Source organism: Oncorhynchus gorbuscha, linkage group LG01, assembly GCF_021184085.1.
Source record: "Oncorhynchus gorbuscha isolate QuinsamMale2020 ecotype Even-year linkage group LG01, OgorEven_v1.0, whole genome shotgun sequence".
NCBI lineage: Eukaryota > Metazoa > Chordata > Actinopteri > Salmoniformes > Salmonidae > Oncorhynchus > Oncorhynchus gorbuscha.
In genome coordinates this window covers 38,167,735-38,185,579 of record NC_060173.1, presented here as the reverse complement: position 1 = coordinate 38,185,579, position 17,845 = coordinate 38,167,735, and the positions used below count along the sequence as shown (strand labels likewise).

Here is a 17,845-nt window from a genome sequence, read left to right as displayed (position 1 = left end):
TTATGCTGGAGAGAAGGAGAATAATTAACAAAACAATTTTTACAACATATCAATATCAAAATAATTTACATATGAACACATTTTTTTTATAATTCATTCTAAGTAAAATGAACTTCTCCCAAACTTGCCTCATTGAGTCAGAACAAGGTTTGGCCAACTCAAAATGTGAATTTCATGCGACAAGGCTGTGGAACTAGTTAATAAAAATATATTTTAGTGTATATTGGAGATATAAAACTGTGCCAATTATCATTCACAGTGCTGCCACTACTACATTGCAAATCATGAATCCAAATACAGCACAGTGGATGACAAACTCCATAACAACAGCAAAGGAAAGAGAATTGAAACCAGGTCTACCGCGGCCAGACAGAGATACTGATCACTATACGAACACGGATTGGCCCCTCGCACTGAAATAACTAAAAATGATTGTGACACCGCTCAGTCAGAGGCAGAACCAATGGGAATTACAATTTATAATAGAAAGTCTGACATCACTTATCTCCCCACCTGAATTCGGAAGAGTTCTTCTAGAGTTCTTTTATAGTTCTTCTTCCATACATTTTATATATGTATTTTTTAAACTTCAATGTAAGTACACTAAAGATGGAAAATACACTGCTCCCAAAAAATAAAGGGAACACTAAAATAACACATCCTAGATCTGAATGAATGAAATATTCTTATTAAATACTTTTTTCTTTACATAGTTGAATGTGCTGACAACAAAATCATACAAAAATTATCAATGGAAATCAAATTTATCAACACACGGAGGTCTGGATTTGGAGTCACACTCAAAATTAAAGTAGAAAACCACACTACAGGCTGATCCAACTTTGATGGAATGTTCTTAAAACAAGTCAAAATTAGGCTCAGTAGTGTGTGTGGCCTCCACGTGCCTGTATGACCTCCCTACAACGCCTGGGCATGCTCCTGATGAGGTGGCGGATGGTCTCCTGAGGGATCTCCTCCCAGACCTGGACTAAAGCATCCGCCAACTCCTGGACAGTCTGTGGTGCAACGTGGCGTTGGTGGATGGAGCGAGACATGATGTCCCAGATGTGCTCAATTGGATTCAGGTCTGGGGAACGGGCGGGCCAGTCCATAGCATCAATGCCTTCCTCTTGCAGAAACTGCTGACACACTCCAGTCACATGAGGTCCAGCATTGTCTTGCATTAGGAGGAACCCAGGGCCAACCGCACCAGCATATGGTCTCACAAGGGGTCTGAGGATCTCATCTCGGTACCTAATGGCAGTCAGGCTACCTCTGGCGAGCACATGGAGGGCTGTGCGGCCCCCCAAAGAAATGCCACCCCACACCATGACTGACCCACCGCCAAACCGGTCATGCTGGAGGATTTTGCAGGCAGCAGAATGTTCCCCACGGCGTCTCCAGACTCTGTCACGTGCTCATCTGTGAAGAGCACAGGGCGCCAGTGGCGAATTTGCCAATCTTGGTGTTCTCTGGCAAATACCAAACATCCTGCACGGTGTTGGGCTGTAAGCACAACCCCCACCTGTGGACGTCGGGCCCTCATATCGCCCTCATGGAGTCTGTTTCTGACCGTTTGAGCAGACACATGCACATTCATTCAAAAGTGACCAAAACATCAGCCAGGAATCATGGGAACTGAAAAGTGGTCTGTGGTTGCCACCTGCAGAACCACTCTTTTATTGGGGGTGTCTTGCTAATTGCCTATAATTTCCACCTGTTGTCTATTCCATTTGCACAACAGCATGTGAAATTTATTGTCAATCAGTCTTGCTTCCTAAGTGGACAGTTTGATTTCACAGAAGTGTGATTGACTTGGAGTTACATTGTGTTGTTTAAGTGTTCCCTTTATTTTTTTGAGCAGTGTATATTAGCTGCCTGTATGAAACAAATTATATTAGTAAACAATGTTTTACAATTGGTTTAAACAGAATTGTAGTAGTAGTAGTAGTAGTAGTAGTAGTAGTAGTAGTATAAATAAACAGTTAACCAATAAATCTAATCCTGTAGTTGCAGGGAATCTATTCCAGCACTAGATGGCGATGCTCAATATCATAATTTTCATTAAAGGAATGACATAATTTTTTTTTTAAAGAAGACATTTCATTGTGATGAAGTACTAAGAAGAAAAGGTAATTGATTGAAAGTGATAAGGGTCTAGCAAACTGCATAAGGGGCAACTTGTGGGTAATATGATAAGGATGTAAGAGAAAAAAATATTACCTCCCCGTCGGGGAATTGAACCCCGGTCTCCCGCGTGACAGGCGGGGATACTGACCACTATACTAACGAGGAGTTACCTGTCTCCCATTAGATCAGTTGACTTTTTAAATTTGCATAAGGTAAAGGGCGTTCAGTATGTAAATTATTTATAGTTGTCATTTTCCAAAAAAAACACTATATGTGGGGAAAGTAATGACACAGGAATGGGATATAAAAATGTTGGTCCATGAGAAGGACAAAACACGTAAAAGTACAACGATGACGAATAACACAGTGTGTGGCCATAATGATATTCACCAGTTTCCGTAGTGTAGTGGTTATCACGTTCGCCTCACACGCGAAAGGTCCCCGGTTCGAAACCGGGCGGAAACAATTTTGTTGACCAGTCTATTACATTTTCAACAAAATCATTAGTGAAGTGACCAGCTAGAAATGGCAGCTTTCCGATGCGACCAATTAAGAATGTAACTCGCAATGTCAAAGGGTCACAAAATGCGACTAGATGCTCACGTGAGGGTAGCCTCGTGATATCTCTCAATATTGGCCACCATAAATGTTATATTTTTGTTATATATATATATATATAATTGACAAGTATGAGTGGTTTAGGTTCATTTCCCCATCCTTTGTGGGCCCAGTCAAGCAGCAGAATGTACTTTTAGCTGATGTTTACCCTGCAAGCTACTGGCAGAAAATTGTACGGTTGACTAAACATAGTAGACCTAATGTACTTTTTTCTCCAACCCAACGTAGGCCTACCTAACAAAGTTAGAAAACATTATCCTTTCTTCAACATTGTTTGTAATAGTGTTTAATCGCGGTGACAGACATGATAGGATACATTGATTGATGAACCATGCCAAATTGTCTAGCTAATAACAGATCACATCACATATATGTACTGAGCGATGGTCCCGTCAGCCAATACAGAAACAAGGAGAACATGTACCTACTCAGCACTCTGCGGGATATTACCAGATTCAAACAAATCACCTGGAACTTTTCTGAAAAGTCCAGAAGGGGGCACCAAATGGCGTGGGTGGGGCTGTGAAACGTTGTACAGACAAACACATTCAACGGGGGGAGGATGTGCAGACTCCCAAGGAGCTCTTCGAACTACTCAAGAAGAGTGGATCAAGCATGAAGTTATTTTGGATTACAGATGTCACTAATTGCGGTGAAGCTGTGCCAAACAACTTCGCTGGAGTTAAAGGAACCATGAAACGTGTTTTATAAATACGTTTGATTGATTTATTGATTGATTGAGGTCAGCTCCACAGTGGCAGGGAAAATAAAACACAGTGAAGTGTCTTGCTTCTGCAGCAGACCAAGCAACCCCTGTTTCAGTGCTGTAGAAGTGAACTTCAATGAAGAACAACATAAGGAGAAAACCATCACTGATGAACAGCAAGATGAAGCTGCAGCTGTGGCCAAGTCAATGCTGAAAGTCTAGGCTGTTTTGTCATTGTCAGCTATGAAGAACGCCCCTTTGTAGGCCAGGTGCTGAAGGTGATTGGGAGGAAATGCAAATCACTTGCATGCAGGAGCATGGAGTGAGGAATGTTTTTGTCTGCCCCCCTGTGCCAGACATGACCTTCTACTATGAAGGAGATGTGAATTCAATGATCAGTGAACCCGAGCCCTTCAGCTCAAGAGCATCTCGGCTGTCTGACACAGACTGGGCTACTTTCATGTCACACTAGTGCAACAACACCAAACACACTGTTTTAAGAATCCAAGTTTTGTTATTTTCAACTTCAATGAGTTTGTGTTACAACTTTTTCTACAAAGTTTTAATTTCTTTGTCTTTAATATTTGAATCTCATGAATTGTTTACACAATTAAACTTGTTTAATTCTCATTTTTAATCTTGCACTGTACTGCACAAACTTAATCACATCTGTTTATGTTTTAATATTAGAAATATAAAAACTTTATTGTCCACGCAATGTGGAGATGAATGTTTTTAGAAGATATTGCACAAACATTTGACTTTTTCTTAAAATTGTAATGAAGAATAACACTTTTTTATGCATTTTATATTTTAATGTTTGAATATTAAATTACTGTACTTCAGTATCTTTAATATTCATTTATTACAATGATTCTTAACACTATTTTTAACATTGTTTGAAGAATTCATCATAATGCACAATTTTAATCCTGTTTTTAGAAGTTCATTGTCATGTTCATGATGAAATGTTTCTGTGTGATACTCATTTGAGTCACTTTTTTGGTATTTCACGAAGCATTAAAGGCATCGTTGTTGTTGAATAAGAAACCATGTTTACCTGAAATGTGTGTGTGTTTGATTAAGAGGGAAATAGAGAGAGATCTGTCTAAAACATTACAGCATAACAAAATACTCATGCGGTGTGACCGGCAATGATAATTCAGTACAACCAGTGTTATTAATGTTTTAAAAAACAATTCAAATATGTTATTGTTTTAAAAATGCAGAAAGAAGCTCAGGCTATAAGATATTTTTTTTTACAGAAATGAATTTTTCTCATTTATTTAACAAAAATTGTAGTTGACAGTCATTCAAAATGAGGGGTGGTCCAGTGAAAAGTGAAAAAACAAAGATACAGTATAATTTATATATATTTTTATTTCATGGTGGCACCGAATGACTTTTTAGGAGGTCAATTTAACAATAGCATAAAAAATGTGTTTTGCGACAAGCTCTGAAAGTGCATAGGTAACACTCAAGGGTACATTAAAGTGTCTCAAATTAAACAGTTTTCCCTTTTCACATTTTTTTCACTTTTGAAATTCTTATACGTCATTAACCCAAATACATTATTGATGTTTATTGATCATGAAAAACATGCAGTTACTTGCTGTATAACTCCGATAGAGCTAAATGCAGTGTATAAAGTCAGAAAATCTACTGTCTCGGCCACAGCCTGTCATCTAGGGAGTACCCCAAGGCTCAATCCTAGGCCCCACCCTCTTTTCAATTTACATTAACAACAAAGCTCAGGCAGTAGGAAGCTCTCTCATCCATTTATATGCAGGTGATACAGTCTTATACTCAGCTGGCCTCTCCCCAGATGTTGTGTTAAATGCTTTACAACAGAGCTTTCTTAGTGTCCAACAAACTTTCTCTACCCTTAACCTCGTTCTGAACACCTCCAAAACAAAGGTCATGTGGTTTGGTAAGAAGAATTCCCCTCTTCCCACAGGTGTTATTACTACCTCTACCTCTGAGGGTTTAGAGCTTGAGGTAGTCACTTCATACAAGTACTTGAGAGAAGAGCACTGTCCTTCTCCCAGCACATATCAAAGCTGCAGGCTAGAGTTAAATCTAGACTTGGTTTCCTCTATTGTAATCATTCCTCTTTCACCCCAGCTCCCAAACTAACCCTGATTCAGATGACCATCCTACCCATGCTAGATTACGGAGACATAATTTATAGATCGGCAGGTAAGGGTGATCTCTGGCGGCTAGATGTATTTTACCATTCGGCCATCAAATTTGCCACCAATGCTCCTTATAGGACGTGTCACTGCACTCTATACTCTTCTGTAAACCCACTGGTTGATGCTCATTTATAAAACCCTCTTAGGCCTCACTCCCCCCTATCTGAGATATCTACTGCAGCCCTCATTCTCCACATACAACACCCGTTCTGCCAGTCACATTCTATTAAAGGTCCCCAAAGCACACACATCCCTGGGTTGCTCCTCTTTTCAGTTTGCTGCAGCTAGACTGGAATGATCTGCAACAAACACTCAAACTGGACAGTTTTATCTCAATCTCTTCATTCAAAGACTCAGGCATGGACACTCTTACTGACAGTTGTGGCTGCTTTGTATTATGTATTGTTGTCTCTACCTTCTTGACCTTTGTGCTGTTGACTTTGCCCAATAGTGTTTGTACCATGTTTTTGTGTTGCTAACATGTTGTTGTTATGTTTTGTTGTTATGTGTTGCTGCCTTGTCAAGTTGTCGTCTTAAGTCTCTCTTTATGTAGTGCTGTATGTCTCTCTTGTTGTGATGTGTGTTTTGTCCCTTATGTATATTGTATTTATTTTTTAAATCCCAGGGCCCTTCCCTGCAGGAGGCGTTTTGCCTTTTGGTAGGCAGTCATTTTATTTTACCTTTATTTAACCAGGCAAGTCAGTTAAGACCACATTCTTTTGTAAATAAGAATTTGTTCTTAACTGACTTGAATAGTTAAATAAATACAAAAATAAAATAATAAAAACGTGGAAACAGCATGTGAAGCAATGTGAAGTTTTTATTGATAACCACCTAATGGCATGAAAAAGTGTTTCCGCCCGGTCTCGAACCGGGGACCTTTCGCGTGTTAGGCGAACGTGATAACCACTACACTACGGAAACTGATTTAAGTAGCGACAAATACCCTTGATAGCCAGGTGAGATACTAGATACTTGACCCTATAGAAATAGAACATATTGTAAGTATGACCAAAACATTTTTTATAAATAAAATGGTTAAACGCTAGTAAGGAAGGGCAAATGTCTGGCCTCTCCAGTCGGGGAATTGAACACCAGTGTGACAGGCATGGATACAGATAAGGTTGAGTGGACTGGCATTAAATCGGCCAGTTCCGAAGCCTTTCAGGTTACTTTGATATTGAGGTGTAACCTACAAACAAAACCACAACTGAATATGATTACAAGTTTGGCTACTATTGCAGGTTCGGTGTCCTTCAACAACTTTGATGACGTTCATCTGGGTCATATACGCTGGGAACAAAACAAGTCGAAACTGGGAGGGACAACCTGAAGATTGCCCAATAAGAAACACATGCAAATCATTTTAAAATGTTTTATGCCCTGAACATGACCATGATATGCCTAATGATTTTTCTGAAAGACCCCGAGACACTCGCCACTACACTTGGCCATAGCATTGCCTACTTAACTCACTCAATAGGTAAGAACATATTTATACTAACAAGCGATTATACAATGGGGCCGTGACTACGCGGATCATTTAGAGACAATCCTCACAATTGTTTATAAGCAGTGCTCTTCTGACGAAGTGATTGTGTTATCAGGTGAGCTACACAGCTAGCTAGATGAACTAGACTTTTTCTGGGCAAGATGGCGAACCGTCAGTACAGCTCTGTTTGTTTAGTACCAAAATGTAAAAATAACGTTTTAATTTGTTACATTTTACATAACTTTAACTTATTCACCTGGGAAGTATGAAAAAACATTTTTACACCGCTTACTTTCTGAAAACAGTCAAATCGCGAATTGATATCCATGGAAGGGCAAACGTCTGGTTTCAGTCAGGGAATTGAACCCTAGTGTGACAGGCATGTATACAGACTGACCACGATACTAAGGTTGAGGGGACTGGCATTGCATGGGTTATTCGTATTGTGTGTTGGTTGTGGAACTTTGGTGTCCTAGGAATGTATTTATCTGTGTCTTTTCTATATGTCCAGGGCCGAATGTATGTACAGGCTTACCAGGGCTGAAACCCCTGGGCCCAGGCCTGTGGTGAGCCCCAATACTAAGCAAATGTAAAAAATGTTTTAACAAAAAAGGAAATACATACTGTATATATTATATGTAGTATATATTATGTTTTTTTTTTTTTACTGCAACTGCCAACCACAGGAGGACTCAGGAGCCCACTCTCAATGAGTGTAGACAGCCTGCTGCTGTCTAATGCAGCTCTGCTAATCATCAGATTGGGTAGGAGAGGAGATAGGGGGCCCACATGGGTAACTGGGGGGGCTCTGCCTTGATTATTACATGTTTGTAAAATAAACTGCATAATAAATAAATGTGACGTCAATTGTGTGAATTAGGGGCTGGGCAAAACATCCGTCTTGTGAACAAGGTCTTCACATTTTTCATAGAGATAAGCAATTCATAGAGTATCCTTGGAAGGTTTTAAATGAAGTGTGAAGAATGACATCTTTGAGGGGGCTCATTATCTGCATATTGTGTGTGTTTGTCAAGGTGATGGTGAGTGTTCTCTGGAGGAGGTGACTGAAGGATGTGAGGATTCTGCCAAACATCGACTCCTCCTACCTGCCCATGATGCCAGACAGGATATGTGATGCTTGTCGACAACGTGTGGTATGACTGCGTGTGGGAGGGGGCTGTATACGGAAGTTTACATACACCTTAGCCAAATTCATTTAAACTCAGTTTTTCACAATTCCTGACATTTAATCCGAGTAAAAATTATCTTGTTTTAGGTCAGTTAAGATCACCACTTTATTTTAAGAATGTGAAATGTCAGAATAATAGTAGAGAGTGATTTATTTCAGCTTTAATTTATTTCATCACATTCCCAGTAGGTCAGAAGTTAACAAACACTCAATTAGTATTCGGTAGCATTGCCTTTTAAATTGTTTAACTTGGGTCAAACGTTTCGGGTAGCCTTCCACAAGCTTCCCATAAACCCCAGTGCTTCACAGTTGGGATGGTGTTCTTCGGCTTGCAAGCCTCCCCCTTTTTCCTCCAAACATAACAATGGTCATTATGGCCAACCAGTTCTATTTTTGTTTCATCAGACCAGAGGACATTTCTCCAAAAAGTACGATATTTGTCCCCATGTGCAGTTGCAAACCATAGTCTGGCTTTTTTATAGCGGTTTTGGAGCATTGGCTTCTTCCTTGCTGAGCGGCCTTTCAGGTTAGGTCGATATCGGACTGTTTTTTTCCTGTGGATAAAGATACTTTTGTACCTGGTTCCTCCAGCATCTTCACAAGGTCCTTTGCTGTTGTTCTGTGATTGATTTGCACTTTTCGCACCAAAGGTTTCCATCTCCTAGAGATGAACGTACTATCTCCTTCCTGAGCGGTATGATGGCTGCGTGGTCCCATGGTGTTTATACTTGCGTGCGATTGTTTGGACAGATGAACGTGGTACCTTCAGGCATTTGGAAATTGCTGCCAAGGATGAACCAGACTTGTTGAGGTCAACAATTTTTTTTTTTAGGTCTTTGCTGATTTCTTTTGATTTTCCCATGATGTCAAGCAAAGAGGCACTAGGCCTTGAAATACATTTACAGGTACACCTACAATTGACTCAAATGATGTCAATTAGCCTATCAGAAGCTTCTAAAGTCATGACATAATTCTCTGGAATTTTCCAAGCTGTTTAAAGGCACAGTCAACTTAGTGTATGTAAACTTCTGACCCACTGGAATTGTGATACTGTGAATAAGTGAAATAATCTGTCTGTAAAAAATTATTGGAAAGATTTCTTGTGGCAAAATAAAACAATTTTAACAGAACACAAAGGTAGTCTTGACGTTTTTTTTTACACCGCTTACTTTCTGAAAACAGTCAAATCGCGAATTGATATCCATGGAAGGGCAAAAGTCTGGTTTCAGTCAGGGAATTGAACCCTAGTGTGACAGGCATGTATACAGACTGACCACGATACTAAGGTTGAGGGGACTGGCATTGCATGGGTTATTCGTATTGTGTGTTGGTTGTGGAACTTTGGTGTCCTAGGAATGTATTTATCTGTGTCTTTTCTATATGTCCAGGGCCGAATGTATGTACAGGCTTACCAGGGCTGAAACCCCTGGGCCCAGGCCTGTGGTGAGCCCCAATACTAAGCAAATGTAAAAAATGTTTTAACAAAAAGGAAATACATACTGTATATATTATATGTAGTATATATTATGTTTTTTTTTTTTAATACACGGTTACCTGTACATATGCTCTCATGCACAAAGTAATGTTCTAACCGACTTGCCAAAACTATAGTTTGTTATAAAGAAATTTGTGGAGTGGTTGAAAAACTAGTTTTAATGACTCCAACCTAACTGTATGTAAACTTCCAACTTCAACTGTATGTGTGTAACTGTTTTATTTGTGCATTGTGTTGACTGGACAATGTTAGTACCCTACATTAGAAGTAGGTGTCCAGTCATAAGACACGAGTACCTCACAATCCTTTTGACTGTGATCCTGCTCAGTTGACATGCGGGTAAGTGAAATCAAACAGCTGATCGAAATGTCATGTGAACAAATGTTGCAGACATTACATTCAAGGGTCACTATTAGTTTTCCAAGATGGCGTAGCAGTAAGTCGTCCTGTCGTTTCGTCTCTCTGTATATATCGTCTCTTTTTCGTTTTAGATATTTTTCTTCGCATATCTTTAAAAACATTTTGCTAAACCTAAGCTTCCAAATACTCTCCTGCAACCAGTCTCACCCAATGTAGCTACTTTTCCTAAAGTATTTATATTTACTTCGGAACCGGAACCCCTCAACTGAAGCTAGCCAGCTAACCACCAGCTATGCTAGCGGTCTTCAGCTAACCGGTCATCAGCTAACCTTTAGCTCGAAAAGCTCTCGCCAGTTCGAACAACGCGACGCTAACCAGAGCATAACGGACCTATTTATTTTTTTATCCCCGGATTCCCACCGCAAACGGAACATTTTTCAGCTGGATCTTCACAACTAGCTATCGTGCTAAACCGCAACCCTGGTTGATTACTCCTGGCTAGCGTTTCCACCCACGTAGCTTGAAGCTAGCCCGGCCAGAGCTCCTGTGCTGCCACCGTAGCATACTCCTGGGCTACAATACCCGGACCCACGACCGGTCTATCGATGTCACTGCATGAAGAGGAATAAACAGACTCACCCCATCGCGACGTCCCCCAAAGGCTAACTCTCTAGCCCTCGCTATCTCCTTGCTTGCTAATTCGGCATGCTAACTGCTAGCTTGTATAGCCCAGGTCCGCTAACTACTACCTTGTTTACCCCGGCCTGCTAATCTGTTAGCATGTTAGCACAGGCCTGCTAACCGTCTGCATCGCCGCGTCCCAATCACGCAGTGGCCCATATGTACTTTCTATCTCTTCCCTATTTAAAAAAAATAAATGTTTATACCTTCCGGAAACCTGCCTCACCCAATGTGATACGGAATCGCTATTATTTTTAATTTTTAGAACACACTCAAGAACCTTCAGAAGCTAACCAGCTAACTAGCTACAAGCTATTTAGTCATTGTTAGTTTTTGAACCTGGATAACATTTACATTTACATTTAATTTAAGTCACTTAGCAGACGCTCTTATCCAGAGCGACTTACAAATTGGTGCATTCACCTTATGACATCCAGTGGGACAGTCACTTAACAATAGTGCATCTAAAACTTAGGGGGGGTGGGGTGAGAGGGATTACTTAACCTATCCTAGGTATTCCTTAAAGAGGTGGGGTTTCAGGTGTCTCCGGAAGGTGGTGGTGATTGACTCCGCTGTCCTGGCGTCGTGAGGGAGTTTGTTCCACCATTGGGGGGCCAGGGCAGCGAACAGTTTTGACTGGGCTGAGCGGGAGCTGTACTTCCTCAGTGGTAGGGAGGCGAGCAGGCCAGAGGTGGATGAACGCAGTGCCCTTGTTTGGGTGTAGGGCCTGATCAGAGCCTGGAGGTACTGAGGTGCCGTTCCCCTCACAGCTCCGTAGGCAAGCACCATGGTCTTGTAGCGGATGCGAGCTTCAACTGGAAGCCAGTGGAGAGAACGGAGGAGCGGGGTGACGTGAGAGAACTTGGGAAGGTTGAACACCAGACGGGCTGCGGCGTTCTGGATGAGTTGAAGGGGTTTAATGGCACAGGCAGGGAGCCCAGCCAACAGCGAGTTGCAGTAATCCAGACGGGAGATGACAAGTGCCTGGATTAGGACCTGCGCCGCTTCCTGTGTGAGGCAGGGTCGTACTCTGCGGATGTTGTAGAGCATGAACCTACAGGAACGGGCCACCGCCTTGATGTTAGTTGAGAACGACAGGGTGTTGTCCAGGATCACGCCAAGGTTCTTGGCGCTCTGGGAGGAGGACACAATGGAGTTGTCGACCGTGATGGCGAGATCATGGAACGGGCAGTCCTTCCCCGGGAGGAAGAGCAGCTCCGTCTTGCCGAGGTTCAGCTTGAGGTGGTGATCCGTCATCCACACTGATATGTCTGCCAGACATGCAGAGATGCGATTCGCCACCTGGTCATCAGAAGGGGGAAAGGAGAAGATTAATTGTGTGTCGTCTGCATAGCAATGATAAGAGAGACCATGTGAGGTTATGACAGAGCCAAGTGACTTGGTGTATAGCGAGAATAGGAGAGGGCCAAGAACAGAGCCCTGGGGGACACCAGTGGTGAGAGCGCGTGGTGAGGAGACAGATTCTCGCCACGCCACCTGGTAGGAGCGACCTGTCAGGTAGGACGCAATCCAAGCGTGGGCCGCGCCGGAGATGCCCAACTCGGAGAGGGTGGAGAGGAGGATCTGATGGTTCACAGTATCGAAGGCAGCCGATAGATCTAGAAGGATGAGAGCAGAGGAGAGAGAGTTAGCTTTAGCAGTGCGGAGCGCCTCCGTGATACAGAGGAGAGCAGTCTCAGTTGAATGACTAGTCTTGAAACCTGACTGATTTGGATCAAGAAGGTCATTCAGAGAGAGATAGCGGGAGAGCTGGCCAAGGACGGCACGTTCAAGAGTTTTGGAGAGAAAAGAAAGAAGGGATACTGGTCTGTAATTGTTGACATCGGAGGGATCGAGTGTAGGTTTTTTCAGAAGGGGTGCAACTCTCGCTCTCTTGAAGACGGAAGGGACGTAGCCAACGGTCAGGGATGAGTTGATGAGCGAGGTGAGGTAAGGGAGAAGGTCTCCGGAAATGGTCTGGAGAGGAGGGGATAGGGTCAAGCGGGCAGGTTGTTGGGCGGCCGGCCGTCACAAGACGCGAGATTTCATCTGGAGAGAGAGGGGAGAAAGAGGTCAGAGCACAGGGTAGGGCAGTGTGAGCAGAACCAGCGGTGTCGTTTGACTTAGCAAACGAGGATCGGATGTCGTCGACCTTCTTTTCAAAATGGTTGACGAAGTCATCTGCAGAGAGGGAGGAGGGGGGGGAGGGGGCGGAGGATTCAGGAGGGAGGAGAAGGTGGCAAAGAGCTTCCTAGGGTTAGAGGCAGATGCTTGGAATTTAGCGTGGTAGAAAGTGGCTTTAGCAGCAGAGACAGAGGAGGAAAATGTAGAGAGGAGGGAGTGAAAGGATGCCAGGTCCGCAGGGAGGCGAGTTTTCCTCCATTTCCGCTCGGCTGCCCGGAGCCCTGTTCTGTGAGCTCGCAATGAGTCATCGAGCCACGGAGCGGGAGGGGAGGACCGAGCCGGCCTGGAGGATAGGGGACATAGAGAGTCAAGGGATGCAGAGAGGGAGGAGAGGAGGGTTGAGGAGGCAGAATCAGGAGATAGGTGGGAGAAGGTTTGAGCGGAGGGAAGAGATGATAGGATGGAAGAGGAGAGAGTAGCGGGGGAGAGAGCGAAGGTTGGGACGGCGCGATACCATCCGAGTAGGGGCAGTGTGGGAGGTGTTGGATGAGAGCGAGAGGGAAAAGGATACAAGGCAGTGGTCGGAGACTTGGAGGGGAGTTGCAGTGAGGTTAGTGGAAGAACAGCATCTAGTAAAGATGAGGTCGAGCGTATTGCCTGCCTTGTGAGTAGGGGGGAAGGTGAGAGGGTGAGGTCAAAAGAGGAGAGGAGTGGAAAGAAGGAGGCAGAGAGGAAAGAGTCAAAGGTAGACGTGGGGAGGTTAAAGTCGCCCAGAACTGTGAGAGGTGAGCCGTCCTCAGGAAAGGAGCTTATCAAGGCATCAAGCTCATTGATGAACTCTCCGAGGGAACCTGGAGGGCGATAAATGATAAGGATGTTAAGCTTGAAAGGGCTAGTAACTGTGACAGCATGGAATTCAAAGGAGGCGATAGACAGATGGGTAAGGGGAGAAAGAGAGAATGACCACTTGGGAGAGATGAGGATCCCGGTGCCACCACCCCGCTGACCAGACGCTCTCGGGGTGTGCGAGAACACGTGGGCGGACGAAGAGAGAGCAGTAGGAGTAGCAGTGTTGTCTGTGGTGATCCATGTTTCCGTCAGTGCCAAGAAGTCGAGGGACTGGAGGGAGGCATAGGCTGAGATGAACTCTGCCTTGTTGACCGCAGATTGGCAGTTCCAGAGGCTACCGGAGACCTGGAACTCCACGTGGGTCGTGCGCGCTGGGACCACCAGAGTAGGGTTGCCGCGGCCACGCGGTGAGGAGCGTTTGTATGGTATGTGCAGAGAGGAGAGAACAGGGATAAACAGACACATAGTTGACAGGCTACAGAAGAGGCTACGCTAATGCAAAGGAGATTGGAATGACAAGTGGACTACACGTCTCGAATGTTCAGAAAGTTAAGCTACGTAGCAAGAATCTTATTGACTAAAATGATTAAAATGATACAGTACTGCTGAAGTAGGCCAGCTGGCAGTGGGTGCGTTGTTGACACTACACTAATCAAGTCGTTCCGTTGAGTGTAATAGTTTCTGCAGTGTTGCTATTCGGGGGCTAGCAGGCTAGCTAGCAGTGTTGTTTACGTTACGTTGCGTTAAAAGAACGACAATAGATGGCTAGCGAACCTAGAAAAACGCTCTAGACTACACAATTATCTTTGATACAAAGACGGCTAGCTGTAGCTAGCTACGATCAAACAAATCAAACCGTTGTACTGTAATGAAATGAAGTGAAAATGTGATACAACCTGTGAATGCGACCGGGTAGTTGAGTTCTATACAGAAGACGTTGGCTAGCATTGGCTAGCTGTTGGCTAGCTAGCAGAGTTGGCTAGCTAGCAGAGTCACCTACGTTAAGGACGACAAATAGCTGGCTAGCTAACCTCGGTAAATTAAGATAATCACTCTAAGACTACACACTCTAAACCTAAACAACACAATTATCTTGGATACGATGATACGATGATACGAAGACAGCAAAGACAGCTATGTAGGTAGCTAACACTAAACTAATCAAGTCGTTCAGTTGAGTGTAATAGTTTCTCAGTGCAGCTAATCAGTGGACGTTAGCTAGCTGGCTAGTGAAGACTACGTTAGGACGGCGAAATACGATAATTACGCAATTATCTTTGATACAAAGACGGCTATGTAGCTAGCTGAGAAGAAATTGCTAAGATAAGACAAATCAAACCGTTGTGATATAATGAAATATAATGAAAAAGTTATACTACCCGTTGGAGCGACGTGCAGATGCGACCACTCGCTCCAACCGGAACCGGAATAGATAACACTCGCCAGTCCAGCCCCCCTGCCCCATCCACAGCTGACCCTGGACTCTGATCACTTGGCTACATAGCTGATGCACGCTGGACTGTCCATTAATCACGGTACTCCATTCTGCTTGTTTGTTTTATCTGTCGGCCCCGTTGCCTAGTCAATGCCATTTTACCTGCTGTTGTTGTGCTAGCTGATTAGCTGTTGTCTCACCCACTGTTTTAGCTAGCTTTCCCAATTCAACACCTGTGATTACTGTATGCCTCGCTGTATGTCTCTCTCAAATGTCAATATGCCTTGTATACTGTTGCTCAGGTTAGTTATCATTGTTTTAGTTCACAATGGAGCCCCTAGTCCCACTCCTCATACCCCTGATACCTCCTTTGTCCCACCTCCCACATATGCGGTGACCTCACCCATTACATCCAGCATGTCCAGAGATAAAACCTCTCATCATCACCCAGTGCCTGGGCTTACCTCCGCCGTACCCGCACCCCACCATACCCCTGTCTGCGCATTATGCCCTGAATATATTCTACCATGCCCAGAAACCTGCTCCTCTTATTCTCTGTCCCCAACGCTCTAGGCGACCAGTTTTGATAGCCTTTAGCCGCACCCTCATACTACTCCTTCTTACTCTCTCCAGAAATAAGTCTCTCACTGTTGCCGCCTGCTCCCGACCCCCCCCCCCCCCCTCAGCTCCCAGCTGTGCCCTGGACACCATTTGTGAATTGATTGCCCCCCATCTAGCTTCAGAGTTTGTTCTGTTAGGTGACCTAAACTGGGATATGCTTAACACCCCGGCAGTCCTACAATCTAAACTAGTTGCCCTCAATCTCACACAAATCATCAAGGAACCCACCAGGTACAACCCTAACTCTGTAAGCAAGGGCACCCTCATAGACGTCATCCTGACCAACTGGCCCTCCAAATACAACTCCGCTCTCTTCAACCAGGATCTCAGCGACCACTGCCTCATTGCCTGTATCCGCTACAGTGCCGCAGTCAAACGACCACCCCTCATCACTGTCAAACGCTCCCTAAAACACTTCTGTGAGCAGGCCTTTCTAATCGACCTGGCCCGGGTATCCTGGAAGGACATTGACCTCATCCCGTCAGTTGAGGATGCCTGGTCATTCTTTAAGAGTAACTTCCTCACCATTTTAGATAAGCATACTCCGTTCAAAAAATGCAGAACTAAGAACAGATACAGCCCTTGGTTCACGCCAGACCTGACTGCCCTCGACCAGCACAAAAACATCCTGTGGCGGACTGCAATAGCATCGAACAGTCCCCGCGATATGCAACTGTTCAGTGAAGTCAGGAACCAATACACGCAGTCAGTCAGGAAAGCTAAGGCCAGCTTCTTCAGGCAGAAGTTAGCACCCTGTAGCTCCAACTCCAAAAAGTTCTGGGACACTGTGAAGTCAATGGAGAACAAGAGCACCTCCTCCCAGCTGCCCACTGCACTGAGGCTAGGGAACACGGTCACCACCGACAAATCCATGATTATCGAAAACTTCAAGCATTTCTCAACGGCTGGCCATGCCTTCCGCCTGGCTACTCCTACCTCGGCCAACAGCTCCGCCACCCCCGCAGCTCCTCGCCCAAGCCTCTTCAGGTTTTCCTTTACCCAAATCCAGATAGCAGATGTTCTGAAAGAGCTGCAAAACCTGGACCCGTATAAATCAGCTGGGCTTGACAATCTGGACACTCTATTTCTGAAACTATCCGCCGCCATTGTCGCAACCCCTATTATTACCAGCCTGTTCAACCTCTCTTTCATATCGTCTGAGATCCCCCAAGGATTGGAAAGCTGCCGCAGTCATCCCCCTCTTCAAAGAGGGAGACACCCTGGACCCAAACTGTTACAGACCTATATCCATTCTGCCCTGCCTATCTAAGGTCTTCGAAAGCCAAGTCAACAAACAGGTCACTGACCATCTCGAATCCCACCGTACCTTCTCCGCTATGCAATCTGGTTTCCGAGCCAGTCACATGTGCACCTCAGCCACACTCAAGGTACTAAACGACATCGTAACCGCCATCGATAAAAGACAGTACTGTGCAGCCATCTTCATCGACCTTGCCAAGGCTTTCGACTCTGTCAATCACCATATTCTTATCGGCAGACTCAGTTGCCTCGGTTTTTCGGACGACTGCCTTGCCTGGTTCACCAATTACTTTGCAGACAGAGTTCAGTGTGTCAAATCGGAGGGCATGCTGTCCGGTCCTCTGGCAGTCTCTATGTGGGTGCCATAGGGTTCAATTCTCGGGCCGACTCTTTTCTCTGTATATCAATGATGTTGCTCTTGCTGCGGGCGATTCCCTGATCCACCTCTACGCAGACGACACCATTCTATATACTTTCGGCCCGTCATTGGACACTGTGCTATCTAACCTCCAAACGAGCTTCAATGCCATACAACACTCCTTCCGTGGCCTCCAACTGCTCTTAAACGCTAGTAAAACCAAATGCATGCTTTTCAACCGATCCCTGCCTGCACCCGCATGCCCGACTAGCATCACCACACTGGATGGTTCCGACCTTGAATATGTGGACACCTATAAGTACCTAGGTGTC

At 44.3% G+C, this 17,845-nt stretch overlaps 1 long non-coding RNA gene and 3 other non-coding genes across 11 annotated transcripts in view; 2 read left to right on the top strand and 2 right to left on the bottom strand.

Annotated features, from left to right (window-relative positions):
- Window positions 1–2,223: 2,223 nt before the first annotated feature.
- On the bottom strand, window positions 2,224–2,295 carry trnad-guc. The gene has a single exon. It is a non-coding gene; the product is annotated as a tRNA-Asp (tRNA).
- A 227-nt stretch (window positions 2,296–2,522) lies between these two features.
- trnav-cac lies at window positions 2,523–2,595 on the top strand. The gene has a single exon. It is a non-coding gene; the product is annotated as a tRNA-Val (tRNA).
- A 3,905-nt stretch (window positions 2,596–6,500) lies between these two features.
- On the bottom strand, window positions 6,501–6,573 carry trnav-aac. The gene has a single exon. It is a non-coding gene; the product is annotated as a tRNA-Val (tRNA).
- The window catches only part of LOC124037160, a 13,133-nt gene continuing 1,809 nt past the window's right edge, over window positions 6,522–17,845 (top strand). Inside the window, exons 1-4 of one of the 8 annotated variants that reach the window (XR_006839133.1) lie at window positions 6,522–6,608; window positions 6,894–7,132; window positions 7,653–7,707; window positions 7,828–8,295. This is a non-coding gene — a long non-coding RNA (uncharacterized LOC124037160). Of the gene's footprint in view, window positions 6,609–6,893; window positions 8,296–17,845 lie in introns of all 8 variants that reach the window. The other 7 variants (XR_006839136.1, XR_006839135.1, XR_006839132.1 and 4 more) reach the window with 7 other exon arrangements.